The sequence below is a fragment of the Hypanus sabinus genome, chromosome 4, assembly GCF_030144855.1.
Source record: "Hypanus sabinus isolate sHypSab1 chromosome 4, sHypSab1.hap1, whole genome shotgun sequence".
NCBI lineage: Eukaryota > Metazoa > Chordata > Chondrichthyes > Myliobatiformes > Dasyatidae > Hypanus > Hypanus sabinus.
Window position 1 is genome coordinate 45,747,280 of NC_082709.1, and position 27,210 is coordinate 45,774,489.

The window sequence follows — 27,210 nt, forward strand, 5'->3', positions numbered from 1 at the left end:
GATTGTTCCCGATGTTGGGGAAGTCCAGAACGAGGGGTCACAGTTTAAGAATAAAGGGGAAGCCTTTTAGGACTGAGATGAGGAAAAACTTCTTCACACAGAGAGTGGTGAATCTGTGGAATTCTCTGCCACAGGAAACAGTTGAGGCCGGTTCATTGGCTATATTTAAGAGGAAGTTAGATATGGCCCTTGTGGCTAAAGGGATCGGGGGTATGGACAGAAAGCAGGTCCAGGGTTCTGAGTTGGATGATCAGTCATGATCATACTGAATGGCGGTGCAGGCTCAAAGGGCCGAACGGCCTACTCCTGCACCTATTTTCTATGTTTCTAACAGTGAAAAGGGAGCATGACATCTTGAAGACTGAGGGGGGAGCTGTGCCCCAATCGCCTTTATACAGGGGTCTGTGGGAGGAGTCACAGGAGCAGTCAGCAGAGGGGCGTGTCCAGACAGGTATACATAGTTTACCACAACAGGTGCTTAGCATGCAGACCTTCATTATTCAGTGTCAGGCCTGCACGGGCAGGCACCTCCTAGTCTCCATCCAGCTAGGAAGAGTCTCCTGCCACTTGTTTCCAACTCATCACCATCAGACCATTGAAACCCAACTCTCATCCATAGTCCTTTTTCATGCATACAAACCAGCCCCAACCAGTTGTTCTTAGCCTCCAATTACCTTGTTATGTTAAATATCTTTCCTCCTTATTTTATGTCCCTTCCTGTTTTATCGATTATTAGCAAAATATCATTCACTGCTAAATTGTCTCCACCACTCTGCTTTTAGGTCAAGGCGCCTCTGCATTTCCTGACAGGATGAATTAACCAGCAATTGACACAGCAGAGTTTGCTCACCCAAAGGAAGTCTTCCATTGAGAAGAATTCACGATCCTGAAGCATTAACCATCTGCTTGCCACTCTCAACCACCTCTCCATCTCCATACAACAACCCCACACCAGTCAACCTCTTCCCTCAGAGCCCCATCCTGATGCCTCAACTTCCTGTCCCAGCGCGTTTTACTCTTCAAGCTTCCCCCATTTCTATATGTTAAGGACTGAACCAAAATTGCCTTTGTCATTCCTCTCGTCTGGATGAGCTCTAACCCATTTCCCTTCCCGAAACATCAACTGTACTGTTATTTTCCATAGATGCTGCCTGGCCTGCTGAGTTCCTCTGGCTTTTTGTGTGCATTGCCTAGCTCCCTATGTTCTCTCTTTGGTAGCCCAGCCCTTTACTGCATGCCAGTGGTACCAATATGTTCCACTACTTTGTTGGAAGATGAGCTGGACTGCATTTGTATGCAGCTGTAGTAGCCTGTGATGAGGAACTGCTGTGTGCTTGTTCTTGCAGAATTGTGGCTCCAGGACAAAATCCTCAATCAATCTCATCAAAATCATCATCAATCTATAAGCCATGCCACTCAGGAACTTGGACCATTTTTTTTGTGATTGTATGTTTCTCTGCTTTTGTAACAATATGTGTGATATGCTATGTGTGACTGTTGGTATTGTGCTTTGCACCTTAACCCTGGAGCAACACTCTTTTGTTTGACTGCATTCATGTGTACGGCTGAATAAACATTCATTCTGAGCTTGAACTTCTGGCCGGCCCCCCCACCCACCACTTAAGAATACTGTGGATCCAATCTGAGATGTCCTTGACCCTGGCACCTGGGAGACAACATACCATCTGGGAGCCTCTTTCACGACCACAGAATCTCCTGTCTGTTCCCGTAACTACTCTATCCCCTATCACCACCACTCTCCTCTTCTTCCCCCCTCTCTCGCAGCCACAGAGCAAGACTCAATGCCAGAGACATGGTCACTGCAGCCTTCTCCTGATATGTCATTCCCCACCACCACCCACCCCCAACAGCATCCAAAACTGTACACTTGTCATTGAGGAATCTTTATTTGGTCACCTTCTTATAGGAAAGACGTGGTGAAGCTGGATTTAGGAGGATGCTGCCAGGACTAGAGGGCCTGAGGTATAGAGAGAGGTTAGGCCATTATTCCTTGAAGCATAGAAGAATAAGGGGTGATGTTATAGAAGAGTTTAAAATTATGAGAGGCTGAGATAAGATGGATGGTAACTCTTCTCCCCAGGGTAGGGGAGTCCAAAACTAGGGGGCATAGATTTAGGGTAAGAGGGGAAAGAGATTTGAAGATGTGGCTTTCTTTACCTTTGTGTCACATGGACACCACACATGTGCTTGGCAAGAAACCAGGTAGTTTTGTAAATACGAAAGGCAAAAGACCTCGCCATAGATGCCATCGGAAGGACTTGGCTTCAGATCACCAGTTCTCTGTATCCTGTGTTATAAGGACTGAGGGACTGCAAGAACTACATGGGCACCTAAGTGAAAGTAACTGAGAAGATAGTAGCCTACATTTGTCCCGAAAGCAAAGGTTCAGAAATATAGAACAGTCATGTTTTTAAAAAATTAATTCAAGGGGTTTGGGCCAGCATCTCAATGGCCATCTCATGGCCTTCTCTTGAGAAGGTGGTGGTGAGCTGCCTTCTTGAAACTCTGCAATCTTTGAGGTGAGCGTGTACCCTAAATGTTGTTGGGGGAAGGAGTTTGATCCGGGGATGATGAATGAATGGTGATATTTTTCCGGGTGAGGATGGTGTGTGGCTTGGAGATCAACTTCCAGTCAGGACGTTCCCATGTTTTTGCTGCCCTTGGCCTTGTAGCTGATGGAGGTCACGTGTTTGGAAGGTGCTGTCTATGGCTTGGTGAGATGCAGTCGTGCATACTGCCAATGATTAAAAACTGCTGCGGTATTATTAGTGAAGTGAGGGATGGACCACCCTGAACCTGGTAGATATGGACAATTATACAATTAGAACACAACTACCTGGAAGTTGCACTAGAAATCTCTTGATTATTTGCTGCTGGGGGCTAGCAAAGGTGTTTCTTTGTTGTGGGGAATATAACTTTTTTGATTATATGGATCCAGTTGTCCATTGTAGATATGGGTCAGGAACATGCACCAGTAATAATAGGTGAATAATGGATCGATGGGTTGTATGCCTGATAAGTTCATAACATAGTCATAGAAAAGTATAGCGCAAAAACAGGCTCTTTGGCCCATCTAGTGCATGCAAAAAAACCATTTAAACTGGCTACTCCCATTAACCATAGCCGTCCATATCCCTACTATCCATGTACCTATCCAAACTTCTCTTTAACACTGAAATCAAGCTCGCATGGATCGATGGTTGTGCTGGCAGCTCATCCCATACTCTCACGGCCCTCTGAGTCAAGTCGAGTCACTTTTATTGTCATTTTGACCATGACTGCTGGTACAGTACATATTGAAAATGAGACAGCGTTTTTCAGGACCATGGTGTTACATGACACAGTACAAAAACTAAACTGAACTACGTAAAAAAAAAAGCCCCATCACAGACAGAAAAAAAAATAGCATCAAGGACCCCACCATGCAAGCCATGCCCTCTTCTCGCTACTAAGTAGGAAGGAGGGACAGAAGCCCTAGGTCCCAGACCTAAGGAGCAGATACAACCATAAGGCTCCTGAACCAGCATGGGTAACTATATTCACCAAAACTCTGAACTGATTCTACAGCCTCCAGACTCATTTTCAAGGACTCCTTACAAATCACATTCTCAGTATTTATTTTACTCGCACAATTTGTCTTCTTTTACACATTAGATAGGTGTCTGTCTTTGTATATAGTTTTGTGTAAATTCTATTGTATTTCTTCCTTTTCCTATAAATGCCTACAGGAAAATGAATCTCAAGGGTTCATGCAGTAACTCGTACTGACTTTGATAATTAATTTTACTTTGACTTTGATCAGAGAGAGATGATGAGCAGATGAAGAGGAGGGGCAAGGGGGAAGCAGAATGGGGAATGTAAAAAGAGAGGGGGGAGAAATTACCGGAAATCAGGGAGATCAATGCCCATGCCCTCAGGCCAGAGGCTACTCAGACGCTTCTCCAATCTGAATATGCCCTCAGTGTGGCAGCAGAGGAGGCCATGGGCCAACATGTGGGAATGGGGAGGGAAAGACAAATTGAAGTGAGTGGCCACTGAGAGGTCCTACCTTTAGTGGCGGACGAAGCAAAGGTGGTCAGCGAGGCGGACCCCAACCTAGATCGAGTCTCAGCAATGTAGAAATTTGGGGCTCTTAACGATCTCCACTGAGGAGCCGTCGATGTTCAGCGGGGAGTGGTCGCTCCGTGCCCTCCTGAAGTCAACAACCATCTCTTTTGTTTTGTTCACATTAAAAGACAGGTTGTTGTCTCTGCACCAGTCCGTTAGCCGCTGCACCTCCTCTCTGTAAGCTGACTCGTCATTCTTGCTGATGAGACCCACCGTGGTCATGTCACCAGCGAACTTGATGATGTGGTTCGAGCTGTGTGTTGCAGCACAGTCATGGGTCAGCAGAGTGAACAGCAGTGGACTGAGCACACAGGCCTGGGGGGACCCCATGCCCAGTGTGATGGTGTTGGAGATGCTGCTCCTGATCTGGACTGACTGAGATCTCCCGGACAGGAAGTCTAGAATCCAGTTGCAGAGGGAGGTGTCCAGGCCCAGTAGGCTCAGCTTTCCAATCAGTTTCTGAGGGATGATTGTGATGAATGCTGAACTGAAGTCTATGAACAGCATCCAAATGTATGTTTTCCCCTAATCTTCCCCTTAAGCTTCTCACCTTTCACCCTTAAGCCACAACCTCTGGTTGTAGTCCCACCCAGCCTCAGTGAAAAAGCAAAATCATTGGGCAGCAAAGTCATGATTTCAGGTTCACTGTTCACATCCAAAACAGATCTTTACAGAAAACCGTAGATACTACAAATCTCAGATAAAAATAGATAATTCCAAAAGCACACACCAGGCCTGGTAGCACAGGTGCAGTGACAAGCAAAGCTGACGTTTCAATTCAATGACCTTCTATCTGAACTGAGAAAATATGGAAATGAAACCTGTTTTAACTTGCAGAGAAGGGGAAACCTGAAGCAATCAAAGGGAGAGTCTGTGGAGAGCAAAGGAGACTGAATCAGCTCATTCTGTTGCTGGCTGACACAGGGTGGTGAAAGGCTCCCCTGACAAGAGGGTGTAAATTGGTGATCAAACACAGAAGTGCTGGAGCTACCAGATGCACAATGAATGAGTGAAGCACTCTGAATGTTGAAAAGCAACATGAAAATAACTTGACACTAAGCATATGCTTCTCTCTGCCCTCCCCCACCCCAAAATCCGCTCTCTGCAGGGATCACTCTATATGTAACTCTCTTGTACACTTGTCACCGAAATCCCTCCTGGAACATATCCCTGCAAGCAGGACCTGCCCCTATGCCTCCTCCCCCTCAACCGTTCTGGGCAGCAAACAGTCTTTCCAGGTGAGGTGACACTGATTTGCGAGTCTGCAGGTTGTCTTTTGTATCTGGTGTGTTACGTACTCGTGACACATGACAGTGGTACCCTTGTCACGTGACTGGGGTTGAAGCTGTACTGGACTTGAGGTAATGGTCTTGTGATGGTGGAGTGATGTCATTTTCCCGCCAGTAGTGATCATGTGACAGGTTTTTTTTACAGGGTATGAAAAGGAAGACCCCACCCTGTGAGGGGGGGCAGTTTGTGGCGGGATTTGCCATGTTGACTTCATGCCACTGCGTGATTTAATGTGATGACACAGCTTAGTTGAAGGATGAAGTTTTATCTGATGCCTAAAGTTTAAAAGGTCATTGCCAGCAGTTTCTTTACAATACTGCTAGTTGAGAATTAGTGGAGAGTGAAGATCGGAGTTCGGGAGTTAAAGATCGAGGAGAATCGATTTTCGACAGTGAAAGGGGTTTGACCTTGTTTAATCTTTATTCAGAAGGAATTCGTTGACTGTTCTCATGTTAATCTCTGCGGGATAGCAGAAGATTGAGGACAGTGATAAAGGAAAGGTCAGTACCTTTAAGCTGTTTCGTCTCGTTTCGTTTCGTAAATTCTTTGTGGGAAAAGTTTGACATCGGGGATCAAAGCAAAACGACGTGAAAGAAAATTTAAATCGTCTTAAAAAGTCTCTCCCTTAAATGGACTGTGAGCATTTTGAACTTTGGCAATACTACTTTAAAGAACTGTTTTTGCAACATAGCTTTAAGAACTGTTTGAGCTGCCACACAGCAGCTGATTTCTGGTTACGTTAGTGTTTGTTTACTTTTGGGGGGTTTGTTTTCAGTGTTTAATAAACGTGTTATTTGTTATATAAACCCTTGCCTAACTCATATGTTTATTGTTGCCTGAATACGTAACAGGTGCTCCCAGTGCAGTATTCTCTACGTTGCTGAGACTCGATCTAGGGCATTGATCTCCCTGATTTCCAGTAATTTCTCCCCCTCTCTCTTTTTACATTCCCCATTCTGCTTCCCCCTTGCACTTTCTCTTCATCTGCTCTTCATCTCTCTCTGATCAAAGTCAAAGTAAAATTAATTATCAAAGTCAGTACGTGTTACTGCATGAACCCTTGAGATTCATTTTCCTGTAGGCACTTATAGGAAAAGGAAGAAATACAATAGAATTTACACAAAACTATATACAAAGACAGACACCTATCTAATGTGTAAAAGAAGACAAATTGTGCGAGTAAAATAAATGCTGAGAATGTGATTTGTAAGGAGTCCTTGAAAATGAGTCTGGAGGCTGTAGAATCGGTTCAGAGTTTTGGTGAATATAGTTACCCATGCTGGTTCAGGAGCCTGATGGTTGTATCTGCTCCTTAGGTCTGGGACCTAGGGCTTCTGTCCCTCCTTCCCACTTAGTAGCGAGAAGAGGGCATGGCTTGCATGGTGGGGTCCTTTATGCTATTTTCTTGTGACAGCACTCCATGTAAATGTGCTCAGTAGTGGGGAGAGCTTTGCCTGTGATGGACTGGGCTGTATCCACCACTTCATGTAGACTTTTCCATTTCTGGGATTTAGTAATAGACATTGTGCATCTGTAGAAGTTTACCCCTTCCTCCTTCCCTATCTTCCATGGTCCTCTGTTCCTTTCTGTTGTATTCCTTTTCCACCAATCACCTCCCAGCTTCATCCCCTCCCCACTTAACTACCTTATCCCTCACTTGGTTTCAACAATCACCTGACAACGTGTACTCTTTCCCCTCCTACCATCTTTCTCTGCTCTCTGCTCCCCTTCCCTTCCAGTCCCAATGGAGGGACATGGCCCGAAATGAAGACTGTTTATTCCCTCCACAGATTCTGCCTGACTTGCAGAGTTCCTCCAGCATTTTGTGTGTCGCTGATAGTGCTTATTGGAATGGTTCCAGAAGACCGGAAAATTGCAAATGTCTCTCCACTCTTCAAGAAGGGAGAGAGGAAGAAGTAAGGAAACTATAAACCAGTTAGTCTGACCTCAGTGGTTGGGAAGATGTTGGAGTCAATTAATAAGGATGAGGTCTCAGGGTACTGGAGGCACATGATAAAATAGGCCTTAATCCACATGGTTTCCTCAAGGAAAAGTCTTGCTTGACAAATCTGTTGGAATTCTTTGAAGAAATAACAACCAGAATAAACAAAGGAGAATCAGTTGATGGTGTGTACTTGGATCTTCAGGAGGCCTTTGTTAACAAGCTATGAGCCCATGGTATCATGGAAAAGATTTTAGCATGGATAAAGCAGCAGCTGATTGGCAGGAGGCGAAGACTGGGAATAAAGGGAACCTTTTCTGGCTGGTTGCTGGTGACTAGTGGTAATCCACAAGCATTCTATGTTGGGACTGATTGTTTTTTTTACATTATATTACAATGATTTGGATGATGTAACTGATGACTTTGTTGCAAACTTTGCAGATAATATGAAGATATGTGGAGGTAGTTTTGAAGAGGTAGAGAAGCTACAGGAGGATCTAGATTGATTAGGAGAATGGGCAAAGAAATGGTAGATGGAATACAGCGTCGGGATGTAAATGGTCAGGCACTTTGGTAGAAGGAAAGAAATTTTCTAATTGGAGAGAAAATATAAAAAACTGAGGTAGAAAGGTACTTGGGAGTCCTAGTGCAGGATTCCCTAAAGGTTAATTTGCAGGTTGAGTCTGTGGGGAGGAAAGCAAATGCAATGTTAGCGTTTATTTCAAGAGGATATGAATATAAAAGCAAGGATGTAATGTTGAGACTTTATAAAGCACTGGTGAGGCCTCACATGGAGTATTGTGAGCAGTTTTGGGCCCCTTAGCTTAGAAAGGATGTGCTGAAACAGGAGAGGGTTCAAAGGAGATTCACAAAAATATTTCCAGGATTGAATGACTTATCACGTGAAGAGCATTTGATGGCTCTGGGGCCGTATTTACTAGAATTCAGAAGTACGAGGTGTGGCCTCATTGAAACCCATCGAATGATGAAAGGTCTTGACAGTTGCGAGTAAGGGTGTCAAAGATTACAGAGTGAAGGCAGGAGGATGGGGTTGAGAGGGATAATAAATCAGCCATGATGGGATGTCGGAGCAGACTGGATTGACCAAATGGCCTAATTCTGCTCCTATGTCCTATGATCCTATTATGGCAAGATGAGTGAAAAGACCAAAGACTAAACTCACTTTGCAATTAGGTCAGCTAAAGATAAGATGTCGGAGCGAGGGATCCAGGAGGATTGGGAATTCCAGAAATGGAAAAAAGTGGTCCTACTCTGGGATAAGGTCTCCTGGCCAAATAAATAGTAAAACATGATGGCAGCAGATCCTTTGGTGTTCTGTACAAGGATGAGAAATAACATCAATATAGCCACTGAAGTACTCAAAAGGAAGAAGAAAGAGGCCTGAGGACTCATAGTAATTGTTCCATATATCCCACAGTAAATGGAATATCTTCGTCCTTGAGGGTTTCCCACATTGTGTTGTTGGTGGGAGGAAGCAGGTGGAGATAAAAGCCTTAGACAAGTGAAGAATTATGATGGAGGATGAGACTACATAGGCATCCCATCAGTGAAGAAGAGAAGGGTTGTCAATGATGTGAGATGTACGTCCGTAACGGTTAAATATCCATGGTGAAATTGAGCCAGGAAAATGGAAGCTCTGAAAGAGGTAGGAGGTTGTGAAAGAAAATCAAGAGAAAGAAGATAAGCCAGAAACAGGCTGAAATAATAGGCCTAGGTGTAGGACCTATGGGAAGGATGTATAGTGGTTGGTGACTGTGGAGAGAATGCCACGTGGTGGGACCATCATCCAAAGGGAAGAATGGAGAGATCTTAGAAAGACCTCATCTGAAAGCTGTAATCAACTTTTGTGAAGCTTTTCCAGTCAACTATCTCTGGTCAATAACAGCACCGCTCTTGCCAGCAAGTTTGACTACAATGTTGGGATTGGTGCCTGATAAGTGGAGTGCTGCAAATTCCCAGAGCTGTAGAATTGGTGTAGAGAAGATGTTTAGAGTTACATCAGCTGCAACTTGAGAGGCATCAGGAAGTCTGGAGCTTATTGAACCTGAAGCAGAGTTTGTAGCTCCTATAAAGTGTCGTCAAAAGTGAGAAGACAGTTACATTTGGGGCAGTGAGAAAGAGTATAACCAGGATCAAAGTTCAGTGAAGCGAGGCGACTTGGGGCAGCAGCCACAGCTGCTGTTGCAGATGGAGAATAGTTTTAGCGTATTTCAAGAGAAATATGAAGTTCGGGTTGAAAGGCTAAATGGGAGACTGTTATGAATGTACCACAGCTCTGAGGGGCCGAAGGGGCGGGAGCAGCCCCCTCCTTCTGGAGAATCGCAAGATCGCTATTAATTCGGGTCTTGGACCCAGGAAGTGAGAGACAACGCAACGGTTTTGGCCATTGTTCTTAGAGGCACCTGTGTGACATGCATCTCCCTGCTACGTGACAGCTACCGATCCCTCTAAAACACGTGAAACCCAGCAATTCCCCGAAAGGCTAAAGTCTGCAGACTTCTGAGTGACTTTTATATTTCCAACGGACAATATATTATCCCCTAGACAACAGTCGAGATTACTTAATGATGATTATTACTATACCCACGCTTTAGATTGAGTATTGACGACGTGCATTATCTGAATGTTTGTATTAACCTTACTTTTGTGCCCCCCTTTATGAATAAAACCGTTCGAAAATAGTGCCATCAGGCTCCAACGAACCTCTCTATCTTTGCTGGTAAGTTATCCAGTTACGGGATACGTAACAGATACCTTCCAAGGAGCAGATGAGCCAGATGTTGAGACAATGTACACAGTATTTTCATGCCAGGGAGATTCAAATAGATCAATGATGTGGAGCTAAAGGCCATAGTTACATCCTCAGAAGTGGTTTGTGATGGGAGTTGGCAACATCAAAGAATATGTCTCCTATTACATGGAATATTAAGAGCATTCTTTGAAAATTATGCACATTTTCCATATCTATAGATTAACCTCTAACTTTATTTTTATATAATTATTTATTCTTAATAATTGTAAAATGTTCTTGTATTTTTGTTGCGTGTTGTATCCTGACCAACACACCACAACAAATTCCTAATACATGTAAATGCATATGGCATAAAAAAAGTTGATCCTTAATCCTTGAAAGTGGTGGACTTGCATTGCTGCTCCTTGAGATGTCAGCCAGCAAGTGAAAGGAGTGTGACTGCTTTGATGTGGGGCAGCAAGTAAAACAAGTACTGTATTTATTCATTCAGGGTTGCTGCAGGCTTGTACAACATACACAAGGAAGGGTATCAGTCGACCTGGGAATTAGATGTCCCGGAAGAAAGCAAAGCCCATCCATAATAAGATGTCTGATCTCACCACAGAGCATCAGATTGTTGTCTCTAAAATGGGCATGATGGCTTTGAAGATATTCCCTCCACAGTCAACAACCACTTTAACATCCTTAGAAGTGGTGATGTAGGATCGGAAGATACAGAATCCTTGGGTAGAAATATTTCAGAAACTGTAGGTGTAAGACCCCAATGGGAGATATAAACAGGCCTCCAAACAATATCAACAATCTGGGGGACAAATTCCAATGAAAGGTAGAAAAGATGTAAAAAAGACAAAGTTATAATAGTCATGGGGAGTTTCAATATGCAAGTAAATTGGGAAAATTTTGTTGGTGCTGGATCCTGAGAGAAGGTATTTACAGAATGCCTACGAGATGGATTTTTTTGAGTAGCTTATTGTTGAGCCCACCAGGGGAAAGCAGTTCTGGATTGAATGAGCAAGATTTGATTAGGGAGATGAGATAAAGAAACCCTGAAGAGGCACTGTTCATAATATGATAGAATTCAACCTGCAGATTGAGAGGGAGAAGATAAAGACTGTTGTATCAGTATTACAGTGGAGTAAAAGAAATTATGTGAGTGAGGAGCTGGCCAAAATTGATTGCAATGGGGACGCTAGCAGCAGAACAGCAATGGCTGGAGTTTCTGGGATCAATTCAGAAGGCACAGGATGGATACGACTCAAAGAAGAAATATTCTAAAGGCAGGATGAAGCAACTGTTGCTGACAAGGGAATTCAAAGACAGCATAAGAACAAAGGAGAGGGTGTAACATGTAGAAAAAAAATGTGATCTTTCAAAAATCAATAGATTCTGGAATAGTTCCAAAGGACTGGAAAATTGCAAATATCACTCCACTCTTTAAGAAGGAAGAGGAGCAAAAGATAATAAATTATAGGCCATTTCAATCAATCATTAGGAAGATGTTGGAATCCATTATTAAGCAGGTGGTTTTGAGCACATGGTTTCCTCAAAGGAAAATCCTGTCTGATAGATCTATTGGGATTCTTTGAGGAAATAACAGGATAGGTAAAAGAGAATCAGTGGATGTTGTTTACTTGGATTTTCAGCAGGCCTTTAACAGGGTGCCACACATGAGGCTCCTGAACAAGATAAGGTATTACAGGAAAGTTACTACCATGTTCCACGCTGTATTTCTAAATAAATAAATAAAGGGTTGGCTGACTAGCAGGAGGCATAGTGCAAATAAAGGGGGCCTTTTCTGGTTGGCTGTTGGTGACTATTGGCGTTTCACAGGGATTAGTGTTGAGGCCAGTTCTTTTTCACAGTATATGTCAATGATTTGGATGACAAATTTGATAGCTTTGTGGCCAACTTTGCAGACAATGCAAAGGTAGGTGGAGGTACAAGTGGTATTGAGGAATCATGGAATCTGTAGAAGGTCTAGACAGATTGGAAGAATGGATAAAGAAGTGGCAGATGAAATACAGTGTCGAGAAGTGTATTGTCATGCACTTTGGTAGAAGAAATAAAGGCATAGATTATTTTCTAAATGAAGAGAAAATTAGAAGGTGGGTGCAAAGGACCTTGGGAGTCCTCGTGCAGGATTCTCTAAAGGTTAACTTGCAGTTTGAGTTGGTGGTAAAGAAGGCAAATACAGTGTTTGCATTCATTTTGAGAGGATAAGAACATAAGAGCAAAAATGTGATGCTGACACTTATAAGGCGTTAGTCAAACCACCCTTGGTGTTCTGTTTGGGTTCCTTATCTAATAAAGGATGTGCTTGCATTGGAGAGGATCTACAGAAGACTTGTGATAATTAGGGTTAATATATGTGGAGCTCCAGGCCTTTACTTGCTAGAGTTTAGAAGAATGAGGGGGCATCTGATTGAAATTTAGCAGATATTGAAAGGCATAGATAGAGTGGATGTGGATAGGATGTTTCCATTAATGGGGGAGTCTAGCACCAGAGGGCACACACTCAGAATAGGAGTCCCTTTAGAATAGAGATGAAGAGGATTTTCTTCAGCCAGAGAGTGGTGAATCTGCAGGAATTCATTGCCACAGACAGCTGTGGAGGCCAAGTCATTTGATATATTTAAAACAGAGGGCTTTACAGGGCAAAGGCAAGAGAATAGGGCTGAGAGTGAAAATAAATCAGCCATGATTAAGCATCAGAGCAGACTCGATGGGCTAAATGACCTAATTCTGCTCCTGTGTCTTATTGTCTGATTCCAGAGAACGATTCAAAATTTTGGGAGCAATGGGACAATTCACAGTTCTTGATAGAAGTTAGTTCAGAGAAAATGCTTGCAGTTTGTTTTGTGCTGGTTCACAGGAGTTTCATGACTTCCTCAATGCCCGTGCAAGAATCCATTACCAAAGGGGAAGAGAAAAGCCACAGGATGGGGTGCTGTGGCAAGTTCATTTCTATAATGATTTCCAGATGCTACAAGAGACACTCGCATATGAGACTGGGTGCATCTTTGAGAAGAATTCGGCAGTTACAAGGCTTTTGTTGTTTGCATGGCTGTTAGAATGGAAAATCGAGCAACAGTTGGACAGTTTGTTTTAAGGGGAAGACAGCACTGCAAATGGAGGCAGGTCATAAAATTCTGAAGGGATTTATGAGAAATGTCACTATGAACATGAACTCATTGATGCATTGCAATTGATCTAAAATATTAATTTTGTTCCTCACGCAGCTGCTGCTTGAATTGCTGAGTGTTTCCTGCAGTTTTAGCTTTTGTTTTGGATATACAACATCTACAGATGTTGTTTTTGGAAGAACTTACTAATGCCAGCCTGATGAAAAATGTAATATAGAGCCTGAAAGCAGTCACAAGTAGTGGAGATCGTTGGAGAGGGAAAGACAAAGTATATGACTTTGTGACTTTACTAAAATAATAGGAAAGAAGAGATGTTGCTTTCTAGACTCCAGAGTAGAAATTTGGAGGTGAGACTTATTAAAAAGAGGGATACAAAGAGTCTTAAGAACCTATGAGGTGTTGTAATTGAGTTCAGGACCAAGCACAATGCATTGACAATTATGTAGACACTTATGCCATGGTAACTTTTGTATGGAATGTAAAATTAGATACATATGAAATCTGGAAAAGTGATACCATGGAGTTACTGGTACCTGGAATTGATGTCAACTAATTATATGTGTAGCAAATGAGCAAAAAGCTTTAGATTTGAAAAAGACTTGAAGACAAAGTAGATTTATACCAAGTATATATTTTAGGAAAAAATAAATATACATAAATATACTTTGAGGAAAGAGCAGCAGAATAAAGGGTATAAAGGAAGTAAGGTAAAAAGGCTAAAGTGTGTGTACTTCAATGCAAGAAGCATCAGGAACAGGTGATGAACTGAGAGCTTGGATACATACATGGAATTATGACGTAGTGGCCATTACGGATACTTGGCTGGCACCAGGGCAGGAATGGATTCTCAATATTACTGGATTTCAGTGCTTTAAAAGGGATAGAGAGGTGGGGGAAAGGGGAGCAGGGGTGGCATTACTGGTCAGGGATACTATCACAGCTGCAGAAAGGGTGGGTAATGTAGCAGTATCCTCTTTTGAGTCTGTATGGGTGGAAGTCAGGAACAGGAAGGGAGCAGTTACTCTACTGGAGGTATTCTATAGGCCCCCTGGTAGCAGCAGAGATACCAAGGAGCAGACTGGGAGGCAGATTTTGGAAAGGTGCAAAAATAACAGGGTTGTTATCATGGGTGACTTTAACTTCCCTAACATTGATTGGCACTTGATTAGTTCCAAGGGTTTAGATGGGGCAGAGTTTGTTAAGTGTGTCCAGGATGGATTCCTGTCACAGTATGTTGACAGGCCGACTGGGGGAATGCCATACTAGATCTAGTATTAGGTAATGAACTGGGTCAGGTCACAAATCTGGGTGAGCCTCTGGGGGGACAATGATCACCACTCCCTGACCTTTAGCATTATCATGGAAAAGGATAGAATCAGAGAGGACAGGAAAATTTTTAATTGGGGAAGGGCAAATTATGAGGCTATAAGGCTAGAACTTGCGGGTGTGAATTGCGATGACATTTTTGCAGGGAAATGTACTATGGACATGTGGTTGATGTTTAGGGAGCTCTTGCAGGATGTTAGGGACAAATTTGTCCCGGTGAGGAAGATAAAGAATGGTAGGATGAAGGAACCATGGGTGACGTGAAGTGGAAAATCTAGTCAGGTGGAAGAAGACAGCATACATGAGGTTTAGGAAGCAAGGATCAGATGGGTCTATTGAGGAATATAGGGTAGCAAGAAAGGAGCTTAAGAAGGGGCTGAGAAGAGCAAGAGGGGGGCATGAGAAGGCCTTGGCAAGTAGGGTAAAGGAAAACCCCAAGGCATTCTTCAATTATGTGAGAACAAAAGGATGACAGGAATGAAGGTAAGACTGATTAGAGATAAAAGTGGGAAAATGTGCCTGGAGGCTGTGGAAGTGAGCGAGGTCCTCAATGAATACTTCTCTTCGGTATTCACCAGTGAGAGGGAACTTAATGATGGTGAGGACAATATGAGTGAGGTTGATGTTCTGGAGCATGTTGATATTAAGGGAGAGGAGGTGTTGGAGTTGTTAAAATATATTAGGACAGATAAGTGCCCGGGGCCTGACGGAATATTCCCCAGGCTGCTCCATGAGGCAAGGGAAGAGATTGCTGAACATCTGACTAGGATCTTTATGTCCTCATTGTCCACAGGAATGGTACTGGAGGATTGGAGGGAGGCAAATGTTGTCCCCTTGTTCAAAAAAGATAGTAGGGATAGTCCAGGTAATTATAGACTAGTGAGCCTTGTGTCTGTGGTGGGAAAGCTGTTGGAAAAGATTCTTAGAGCTAGGATCTATGGGCATTTAGAGAATCATGGTCTGATCAGGAAAAGTCAGCATGGCTTTGTGAAGGGCAGATCATGCCTAACAAGCCTGATAGAGTTCTTTGAGGAGGTGACCAGGCATATAGATGAGGGTAGTGCAGTGGATGTGATCTACATGGATTTTAGTAAGGCATTTGACAAGGTTCCACACGGTAGGCTTATTCAGAAAGTCAGAAGGCATGGGATCCAGGGAAGTTTTGCAAGGTGGATTCAGAATTGGCTTGCCTGCAGAAGGCAGAGGGTCATGGTGGAGGGAGTCCATTCAGATTGGAGGGTTGTGACTAGTGGTGTCCCACAAGGATCTGTTCTGGGACCTCTGCTTTTTGTGATTTTTATTAACAACCTGGATGTGGGGGTAGAAGGGTGGGTTGGCAAGTTTGCAGACGACACAAAGGTTGGTGGTGTTGTAGATACTGTAGAGGATTATCAAAGATTGCAGAGAGACATTGATAGGATGCAGAAGTGGGCTAAGAAGTGGCAGATGGAGTTCAACCCGGAGAAGTGTAAGGTGGTACACTTTGGAAGGACAAACTCCAAGGCAGAGTACAAAGTAAATGGCAGGATACTTGGTAGTGTGGAGGAGCAGAGGGATCTGGGGGTACATGTCCACAGATCCTTGAAAGTTGCCTCACAGGTAGATAGGGTAGTTAAGAAAGCTTATGGGGTGTTACCTTTCATAAGTTGAGGGATAGAGTTTAAGAGATGCGAAGTAATGATGCAGCTCTATAAAACTCTAGTTAGGCCACACTTGGAGTACTGTGTCCATTTCTGGTTGCCTCACTATAGGAAGGATGTGGAAGCATTGGAAAGGGTACAGAGGAGATTTACCAGGATGCTGCCTGGTTTAGAGAGTATGGATTATGATCAGAGATTAAGGGAGCTAGGGCTTTACTCTTTGGACAGAAGGAGGATGAGAGGAGACATGATAGAGGTGTACAAGATATTAAGAGGAATAGACAGAGTGGACAGCCAGCGCCTCTTCCCCAGGGCACCACTGCTCAGTACAAGAGGACATGGCTTTAAGGTAAGGGGAGGGAAGTTCAAGGGGGATATTAGAGGAAGGTTTTTCACTCAGAGAGTGGTTGGTGCGTGGAATGCACAGCCTGAGTCAGTGGTGGAGGCAGATACACTAGTGAAGTTTAAGAGACTACCAGACAGGTATATGGAGGAATTTAAAGTGGGGGGTTATATGGGATGCAGGGATTGAGGGGCGGCACAACATTATGGCAGAACATTTTGTTCTATGTTCTATATACCTGAGAATAATCAGCTGGTTGCATAATTTCATTTCACTAGATAGTTAAAGGTATCATTTATGCTTATAAATATTCAGTGATTTTTTTAATGGGGACATGGTACAGCATGAGTAATGCTGTAACTGCATGTTAAGAACTGAGAATGCTATGTGGTGTGTCTTCTGACGCATTGTACAAGCCACTGCTGTCAGTTGGGAGCTGACCCAACTTCATTAAAGTATCTTTAGTTGGTTGTTCTGTCTCTAATATTTGCTTTAGAATCAGCAGACACTGCAGCTTCCCTATCTGTGTGATGTGAAGTGACTGATAATTTGCTAATGATTTCCCATGCTTTTAATCATTGGTGGCTGAACGTTCAGAAAGCTATTTTATTAACTTTCCATGGTAATGTAAAGTTGGGGATAACCATCCATTGGGTAACTCAAATTGTTACACATGAGCTGGGCGGTGAGAGACATAACCTCTAGTTTAATTATTTTTTATGCTTGTGGAAATATTTCAAAAGATGTTCTGTACAGTATGCTTGAAAGAAGGGGAAGTGGGTCGGGAGAGGAAAGCAGGCTGAATTATTGATGTTTAAAGTTTTACAGGGGGTGCAGTATGAAGTATCTATAAAAATTCAACTCAATATGCAAAGCCCTGGAGGAACACAGCAAGTCAAGCTTCAGCTATGGAGGGAAATGGACAGTCAAAGTTTGGATTGAGACCCTTCATCAGGATTTCCAGAACCTGCAATCCTTTAAGTCTCTACAATCCAGTACCTTTATTTTACAGATTTAGATGGGTAGGATCCTATTCTAGAGTGAAAGTTGGAGCAGAAAATAATGCAAACAAATGTCTGATTTTTATATATATAGAATGGCTTTGAGAAATTCACTCCTCGACTAAAATCCACTGTTTGTTACCAGACCTGATGAGCTGAATGACTGTTTCCATTGCTATAAGTTTCCGTGATTCTTTTTGAGGAGAGTTCTGTGTGTGTGTGTCCTAAACATGTAGCACAACCAGGAAACTCATAATTTGTTCTGAGCTCTTTCTTCTCCCTGCTATGCCCTTGTGTCTGTGGTGACTTGTTTTCAACCAAGTTCTGTTGTAAGTCCTGAACTTCTTGAACACTTTTATGTGGGATCTATTGACTCTACTGAGGTGGGGCAGGAGGTCTGGATGGAACAGGAGGGGCAGATATGTTGCTGGTGATGTTGTGTTCTCATTTTTGTTGTCTGAGGTGGTTCCTTTGTAGAATCTTGAGGTACTTGGTCCCTTTCTATCTGTTGCGTCACAACTTTGAATGCTCATTGCTCAGAGACTCCATGGGTTAATGAAAATGTTGCCCTTTTTGAAGAAGGCTTTGAGAACAGCCTTGAAGCATTTTCCTGAAGCCTCATGGCAAGGTATAATTCAGAGTGAGGCACCTATTTTAGGAATTTGATGTCAGGAGCATTGACCATACGACCTTCCCACAGGAGCAAGTTGAGCATAACCAGAGCCTTAACGTTGGCATGGGAGACCAGTCATTACAATGTTTCTGGCAGCCCACTGCAAAATGAGTGCTGTTTATTTCAGCAAACAAATGATGGATTCATCATATACTTATATTGAGTTTACACTATTTTGGAAATAATAAAATAGACAATTAAATTATAGTTAATTACCATCATTTCCAGGTATGACATGGGAATATATGTCGGGGTGAATCTACGATTAGCAGAATAAAGTCTTTTAGATAGATATACATTAGCCTACCCGAAGTAAGCAGCTACCACATTATTATGTGACTGATCAAGTATGTCAGAATGAGTATGTATCAAGGCAGAAGTGTACTGATTTGCATTCTGCCAATTCCATCGGGTTAAGCCAAAGTCATCACATGCTTGATTCAGGATTGACTGGAAAAGGGTTTTAAAAATAAAAGTAGAAATGATTATTTGTGACATTAACTGTAAGTATTTGGTATTATGTCACATTTTCCAGAAGGTAATGAATACTCATTTATCCATGTTTATGTAACCAGCTAATTCTGCAACTCAACTGCAGGAGAAGGTCATTTATTGTGGATTTGAATGCTAAGTGTGATTAAAGTGATATTCACAATATTTCCTCCTTACTGTTTTAAAACTATGATAACTATAATTAACTGTTCAAAGGGTTTATGCAGGACATATTTCAAGCCTAAAGGGTGTTTGACTTTTGGGAGTATTTTGTATCGATTGGTAGCTACATATCTGACTGAACAAAAATGATATGCAGAGTGCCTCAAGGGTCCATGCTAGGGCCTCTTCTGTTTAACATGTACATGTTCCCTCCAGCTCAAACCATGGTAAGCAACAAAATATACTACCATAATTATATGGATGACACGCAGATTTATATAACAGTGTCATCAAATGACTATGGTCCCATACAATCACTAATAAAAAATCTGTATTGCACAATCACTGATTGGATGTGCTAACATTTCCTCCAGTTAAACAATGAGAAAATTGAAATAATTGTTTTTGGTGCCAACAATGACTGATTAAAAGTCAGTGCTCACTTAGAATCCCTGTTGTTAAAGATCACAAACCAAGCCAGAAACCTTGATGTGATGGACTCTGACTGGAATTTTAACTGCCACATTAAGACAATCACAAAGTCAGACTACTAGCGTCTTAAAAATATAAAAATATATTGTCTCAGCAAGATCTAGATAAACCTGTCCATGCATTTATTTTTAGTAGACTTGAATGCTGTAATGTTGTTTTCACAGATCTCTGTTTTTTTTTAAAAAAAAGAAATCCCTCAGACAGCTGCAGCTCATTCAGAACGCTGCTGCTGGAGTCCTCACTAAGACCAAGAAAGTAGAACACATCACTCCTGTTCTCAAATTGCTATACTGGCTTCCTGTCCATCAGAGGAACGATGTTAAAATATCACCGCTGGTTTATAAAGCACTGAATGGTCTGGAGCCAAAATACACCTCCGATCTCTTGTTACTTTATGAACCTTTCTGAGCTCTCAGGTCATCTGGTGTAGGTAGGCTTCCCGTCCTTGGGGTCAAAACTAAACATGGGGAAGCAGCTTTTAGTTATTTTGCTCCTCGTATCTGAAACCTGACCCAACTTTTAAGCTCTTCTAAATCGAGGCTCAAAACTTTTCTCTGTAGCTTTTAATTAGAATCTCCTGCACTGTAACTTATTTCTTTATTTTTATGTGCGATTTTATTCTCTTTATATTGTCAGAAAGTTGATGTTTGGTTTGTTTATATCTTGTTCTATGTAAAGCATTTTGAACTGCATTGTGTTTGAAAAGTGCTATACAAATAAACTTGCCTTGCCTTGCCTTGTTGCTTACATAGGAAAGGTTGCTAGAAATGCAGAAATTCAATGAAGGTCAGAAGACCCCTTGTACAGGGAAAAGGACTAAAGCGAACCCTTTAACTCTGTTAATGGTGAAGTGAACCATCAAATCAAGTCACCAAAAGCCAGATGATCCATTGACTGTTGCTGGCTCAATACTATGTTTCCCAGATGAATGAAGGCAACTGGGAAGCAGTTTAAATTTTGTGGTGTTCTCTATTTACACTGACATGCTTCGTTTCAGTAGATGCTACTGAGGAATGCATCTCTTTCAAGTTTATTGCCATCTGAACTATACAACCAAACGACAAAATGATCCTCCAGACCATGGTGCACCCACAATACATATATCACACACAGCCTATAAAAGAAAATATTACCACAATTAAGTTGTGGCAGGGTATTCATTAGTCATACATCCGAGGGGAAGGAACCTTTACCTGGTCTGGCAGTTCTAGTCCTGATGCTGCTGTACCTTCTTCCTGATTGATAGTAGTCTGTCAAAGGGATTGTGGAACGGGGGCAGGGATCCTCAACAAGGCTTTGGCTCTTGGTATACAACACTCCCGGTAAATGTCACAAATAGAAGGGGGTGGGGAGGAAGGCCCTGGAGATCCTCTTGGTGGTTTTTTACTATCCTCTGATACAGTCTGATGCCTTGCAGCTTCCATATCACATGATGATACAGCCAGGTAAGACCCCCTCGATGGTGCTCCTGTAGAAAGCTGTTCAAGTGGAGGCAGGGAGCCTTGCGCTCCTCAATCTCCTCAGTGTAGGCTGTGCCTTTTTGACTAATGTGGAAGTTTTGTGGGTCCAGCATAGATCATCCATTATATGCACACCAAGTAACTTTGTGCTCTTCATGTGCAATGGAGAGTGGTCAACCTGTGCCTTCCTGAAGTCCACAATCATCTGTTTTGTCTTGTCCACGTTGAGACTCAGGTTGTTGTTCTTGCACCATTTGACAAGCCCCTCTACCTTCTCTCTGCGTGCTGAATCTTCATGTTGCTGATGAGGCCAACCACTGGTGTATCATCAGAGAACTTGTAGTTTGAGCTGAATCTAGCAACACAGTCCTGAGTCAGCAGCCCCGGGGGGGGGGGGGGGGCACCAGTACTGGAGATTTTGCTGCCAATTCAGACTGACTGGGATCTTTCCACCAAGAAGTCCAAGATCCAGTCGCGTGGAGTATTGAGTTCCAAGAGGCAGCTGGGCATGTACTTCTGCTCCAGATGTACGGGTCCTGAGGCGGCTGATGTGAAATGCATGGATTATGCCACAGTTCAGGAAGAAGCTGCTTAACTTGGTGTGGGTAAGTAGTTTGTGAAGTGGGCTAATAGACTCAAGGTTCTTAGTGCCATTCCAAGAACCATTTCTCTAATTTGTCAGTGACAGACTTGGGGTTTGGAGTGGACGTTACACTTTAAGGGGGCTTCAATGACATCTTTGGATAATTTCCTCTGCCTGCATAGCTTTCTTTCACCATGGTGGAGTTCAGAATAGAGTTTTTACTTTGGAAATGTGGTCATAGGCATTCAAACGCCATGGCTCGCTCAGTGGGATTGATCGAGAATAAGCTGCAACTTTGCTGGGAGTAACAGCTTGAGGGAGGACATCAGAGTTGGTTCTGGTGGATTTGGAGAATTTTGCAGTGATAATGATTCGAAATGTATGATGCACCATCAATAACTCTCGGAGACGTGAGGCGAGAGATAGGCTTTTATTAGCTGGAAGGAAGCTCTGTCAGCAGCAAGACACCATCACACAACATCCTGGAGACTGAGAGGGGGGAGCAGTGCCTTCAACCACCTTTATACAGGGGTCTGTGGGAGGAGCTACAAGAGCAGTCAGCAGAGGGGTGTGTCCAGACAGGTATATGTAGTTCACCACAATGTACCAGAGGCAGAGATACCTACTGCCAGGTGAAACATAAGGTCTGTGTTGGGGTTTGAAGTCATGATCTTCAAAACACCTTGACAGCCAAGCACTGCACAAGCCTTCTCCATTTTATAAACACACTGTAGATGATTTTTTTTTCAAGTTTATAATTGATAAGAAAAATGAAGTACTGGAGTGCTCAAGAACAGGATCTTTTATATAATCATGAATCATTTTATACAAGAGGCAGTGCGGTAGTGTCGTGGTTAGCATAAAGCTTTACAGTACCAGCGACCCCAGTTCAATTCCTACCACTATAAGGAGTTTGTATGTTCTCCCTATGATGGGATGGGTTTTCTGCAGGTGCTCCAGTTTCTTACCACGGTGTAAAGATGTACTGAGTGTAGGTTAATTGGCCATTGTAAGTTGTCTCGTGATTAGGCTACGGTTAAATTGGGGGTTGCTGGGCAGCACAGCTTGAAGGTTTGGAAGGGCCAAAAATAACATGCAATAATCACAGAGTTAAGGGTTTTATTGGCTGTTCTTGTTACCATTTTCAGCTGCTACAGATCTAGGCTGCACAATTCTCTCAGCTTCTACTGCAGAACATAATTACCATGGTAGTGTAGTGGTTAGCATGATGCTATTACCGTTTGGGGATGTTGCAGCTTGGTGTTCAATTCCAGCATCGCCTTTATGTACTTCTGGAGTCAGTACATTCTCCTTGTGGAATGGGTGTGATTTCCCCAGGTGCTCTGGTTTGCCCCCACGTTCCAAGGATGTAAAATACTCTGTGATTAGGTTAGGGTTAAATTGGAGCTGTCGGAGTTTGCTGTGGTGTTGCAGCTCAAAAGGCTGGAAGGCCTACTCCAAGCTGTATTGCTAAAGAAAATAAAATAACTTAAAAGTGTCTTGTGCTACAAAGCAGATAGTGTAAGTTAGGAGGGAGGGTGGAAATCCATAAGTAAGTCTACAATAGGAATTCCTCAGAAGGGTGGGAAGGGCTTATAAAGATTCTGACTGCAGCCTTCATTTACCAGACAAAAACTTGTAAGCTTCTTTTACCCCCCAAAGCATTTCAAACCATATTGATTCCATCTGCCAAATTTTAATTTCATGACCAATCCACTATCTTAATTTTAACAAGATGAAACAGCAGAGTTAGAACTATTTCTTGCTGGAAAATCTCCCATTGGCAATCTATCTAGAAGCTTTGAAGAACGTAGAATTGGAAATGTTCACCAAATGCAATCATTCCAGTTTAAATCGCTTTCAGTAAAAGTAATTAATGTTAAAAATAACCTAGACATGCTACTATGCTAGCATTTGTAGCTCACATGACAGAAATACGGGAACAACAGACCAACAGTGATACCTAATGTTTTGAATAATTAACATTCTACTAGAAGGAGCCATCACTGCTCAAGACTGCTTTGAGCACACTGACTGGCACATGTTCAGGGAGGCTGCAACCGATGGCGACTCTACCAACTTAGAGGAGTACACAGCATCAGTGACCAGCTACGTCAGCAAGTACATTGATGATGTTACTCTGTCCAAGACCATCACTATACGCACTAACCAGAAGCCGTGGATGACCGCAGAGGTGCGTGCGCTGCTGAGGTCCCGCGACTCCACCTTCAGTGCAGGTGACAAGGCAGCCCTAACAACAGCGAGGGCCAAACTGTCCCGAGCCATCGGAGGGGCAAAGCGTGCACACGCCCAGCTAATCCACAGCCACTTCCCGGACAGCGGTGACATACGGCGCATGTAGAAGGGCATCCAGGACATCACCACTACAGGACAACGTCACCTGACTGTGCAGGTGATGCCTCCCTCCCAGATGCGCTGAATAACTTCTACACCTGTTTTGAGGTGGAAAATGACGTGGCGGTGAGAAAGTCCACCCCTCCTACAAATGACCAGGTGCTGTCTCTCACCGTGGCAGACGTGAGAAGAACCCTGTGCAGGGTCAACCCACGGAAGGCTGCTGGACCACACAACATCCCTGGTAGAGTGCTCAGAGGATGTGCAGACCAGCTAGCAGATGTTCTCAGTGACATCTTCAACATCTCCCTGAGCAGCGCCACCATTCCAACGTGCTTCAAGGCCGCCACCATCGTCCGCGTGCGGAAGAAGTCCTCAGTGTCCTGCCTAAATGATACCGTCCCATTGCACTCACATCCATCGTCATGAAGTGTTTCGAGAGGCTCGTCATGAGGCACATCAAGACCCTGCTGCCCCCCTCACTGGACCCTCTGCAGTTTGCGTACCATCCCAAACGCTCAACAGATGACGCCATTGCCAACACCCTCCACCTGGCCCTAACCCACATGGACAAAAAAGGCACATATGTTCGGATGCTGTTCATAGACTTCAGTTCAGCATTCATCACAATCATCCCTCAGAAACTGATTGGAAAGCTGAGCCTACTGGGCCTGAACACCTCCCTCTGCAGCTGGATCCTAGACTTCCTGACTTGGAGACCTCAGTTGGTCTGGATCGGGAGCAGCATCTCCAACCATCACACTGAGCATGAAGGCTCCCCAGGGCTACGTGCTCAGTCCACTGCTGTTCACTCTGCTGACCCACAACTGTGCTGCAACACACAGCTCGAACCACATCATCAAGTTCGCTGATGACACGACCGTGGTGGGTCTCATCAGCAAGAACGACGAGTCAGCTTACAGAGAGGAGGTGCAGCAGCTAACGGACTGGTGCAGAGCCAACAACCTGTCTCTGAACGTGAATAAAACAAAAGAGATGTTTGTTGACCTCAGGAGGGCAAGGAGCGACCACTCCCCACTGAACATCGACGGCTCCTCGCTAGAGATCGTAAAGAGCACCAAATTTTCTTGGTGTTCATCTGGCGGAGAATCTCACCCGGTCCCTCAACACCAGCTCCATAGCAAAGAAAGCCCAGCAGCGTCTCTACTTTCTGCAAAGGCTGAGGAAAGTCCATCTCCCATCCTCCCCCATCCTCATCACATTCTATAGGGGTTGTATTGAGAGCATCCTGAGAGGCTGCATCACTGCCTGGTTTGGAAATTGCACCATCTCGGATCGCAAGACCCTGCAGCGGATAATGAGGTCAGCTGAGAAGATCATCAGGGTCTTTCTTCCTGCCATTACAGACATTTACACTACACGCTGCATCCGCAAAGCAAACAGCATTATGAAGGGCCCCATGCACCCCTCATACAAACTCTTCTCTCTCCTGCCGTCTGGGAAAAGGCCCTGAAGCATTCGGGCTCTCACGACCAGACTATGTAACAGTTCCTTCCCCCAAGCTATCAGACTCCTCAATACCCAGAGCCTGGACTGACACCAACTTACTGCCCTGTTGTCTTGTTTATTATTTATTGTAATGCCTGCACTGTTTTGTGCACTTTATGCAGTCCTGGGTAGGTCTGTGGTCTAGTGTAGCTTTTTTCTGTGTTGTTTTTTACGTAGTTCAGTCTAGTTTTTGTACTGTGTCATGTAACACCATGGTCCTGAAAAACGTTGTCTCATTTTTACTATGCACTGTACCAGCAGTAATGGTCAAAATGACAATAAAAATGACTTGACGAGAAGGTCATTCACTGTGTAATCAGTTTGGGTTTCTTTTTCTAGAGATACAGAAAGATATTTCATCCTTCGTTTATGTGTGCTATCCCCATGATGTGTTAGTGTATGGGTGTTGTATCCATTGAGTTCAATACAATAATATTTTAGAAGAACCCCACCATGTATTGTGTGACAAAGCAAGTAAGGGAGATTAATTTGGATCACAAACAAGAGAAAATCTGCAGATGCTGAAAATCCAAGCAACACACACAAAATGCTGGAGGCTCGGCAGGCCAGGCAGCATCTATGGAAAAAAGTACAGTCGATGTTTCAGGCCAAAACCCTTTGGCAGGATTAGTTTGAACGTGTGTAAAGCAGGCAACAAAAATAAATCTCCTATCTATTGATTTCATAAGTCTAAGGCAATTAACTATTTATATTTGCCCTGCATGAGTTCTATTGCTTATTAATGACATAGATTTTATATTGGGCATCTAGAGGTACTGGTGTTGAAAAGAAAGAGAAATTTTGAGAGTGTAGGTTTGGGAAAGAAACCCCAAAGCTGTTATCTTTATAAATCTTTCATATCCTCAGAGGTGTTCTTTATCTTGTTATTAATGATCTCACTTTAAGGACTTTCTATCTTGTTATTTCATTTTCTTGTTATTTATTTATATTTGCTCTTGCACAGTTTGTTGTCTTCTGCACTCTGGCTGGTTTTATTGATGCTATTATAGTTACTATTCTGTAGATTTGCTGGGTATGCCTGCAGGAAAATGAATCTCAGAGATGTATATGGTGACATATACTGTATGCACTCTGATAATAAAATTTACTTTGAACTTTGAGCAGTGATCTAATGCATTCTGTTATTATCTATTGCTTGCAGGCTTTGCTGATACAGTTAAGATGAAGTTACTTCAATTGATGTGAGCTTAACCTTTATTTCAAACTGGGTGCAGCAAATGCATGAAAAACCTAACTTTTAGTTACATGAGTATATGGACTCATAATTTCTATCTGCTCTGGTCCTTTAGACCTGTTAATTTTATATGTGTGATACTTACCTGAACATTTTAAACTATATGGGAATATAAAATAGAAGAATTCTTTTCACTTTGTAAAAGTGTATGGCTCTACTATAAAATGTGTATACTTAAATCTATTTAGCATTACCTAATCTATGAAAAAAAATCAAAAATCTAGGTTTACTAGTGAGAACTTGGTATAATTAGATTTTCAGCTGAACTTGGGCTATAACTACAGCTTTCCATTGGAGTAAGTTTTCACAAGGTATGAAGTGCAATAAAGTAAGCAGAGAACTTTTAGTGTAAATAGTCATAAAACAGCAGCATCTAATAGCAGCATCAATTCCAAGAGATTCTGCAGATGCTGGAAATCCAAAGCAACACACACAAAATGCTGGAGGAATGCGGCAACCAGGCAGCATCCGTGGAAAAGAGTCAGCAGTCGCTGTTTTGGACTGAAGAATATCACACCTACAGGTGAGCTGATAAATATTCACATCCTTTTAAGTAATTTTGTATTGAAAGTAGCAAATTAGTCCAGAGTTCCATTTGCCCCTTATAGTTTGGTTTCACTCAACGCTAAAGGAAGTTTATCAA

General features: G+C 42.9%; 1 protein-coding gene across 3 annotated transcripts in view; it reads left to right on the plus strand.

The window, feature by feature from the left end:
- LOC132392716 (SPATS2-like protein) overlaps positions 1-27,210 on the plus strand; it is a 219,685-nt gene that overhangs the window by 46,788 nt on the left and 145,687 nt on the right. The window contains exons 3-4 of one of the 3 annotated variants that reach the window (XM_059966994.1): positions 26,475-26,514; positions 26,964-27,090. The exons of 1 other annotated variant lie outside the window; for it this stretch is intronic. The gene's annotated coding sequence lies outside the window, so the exon portion shown is untranslated. Of the gene's footprint in view, positions 1-26,474; positions 26,515-26,824; positions 27,091-27,210 lie in introns of those variants that run through there. One more of the 3 variants, XM_059966993.1, reaches the window with a different exon arrangement.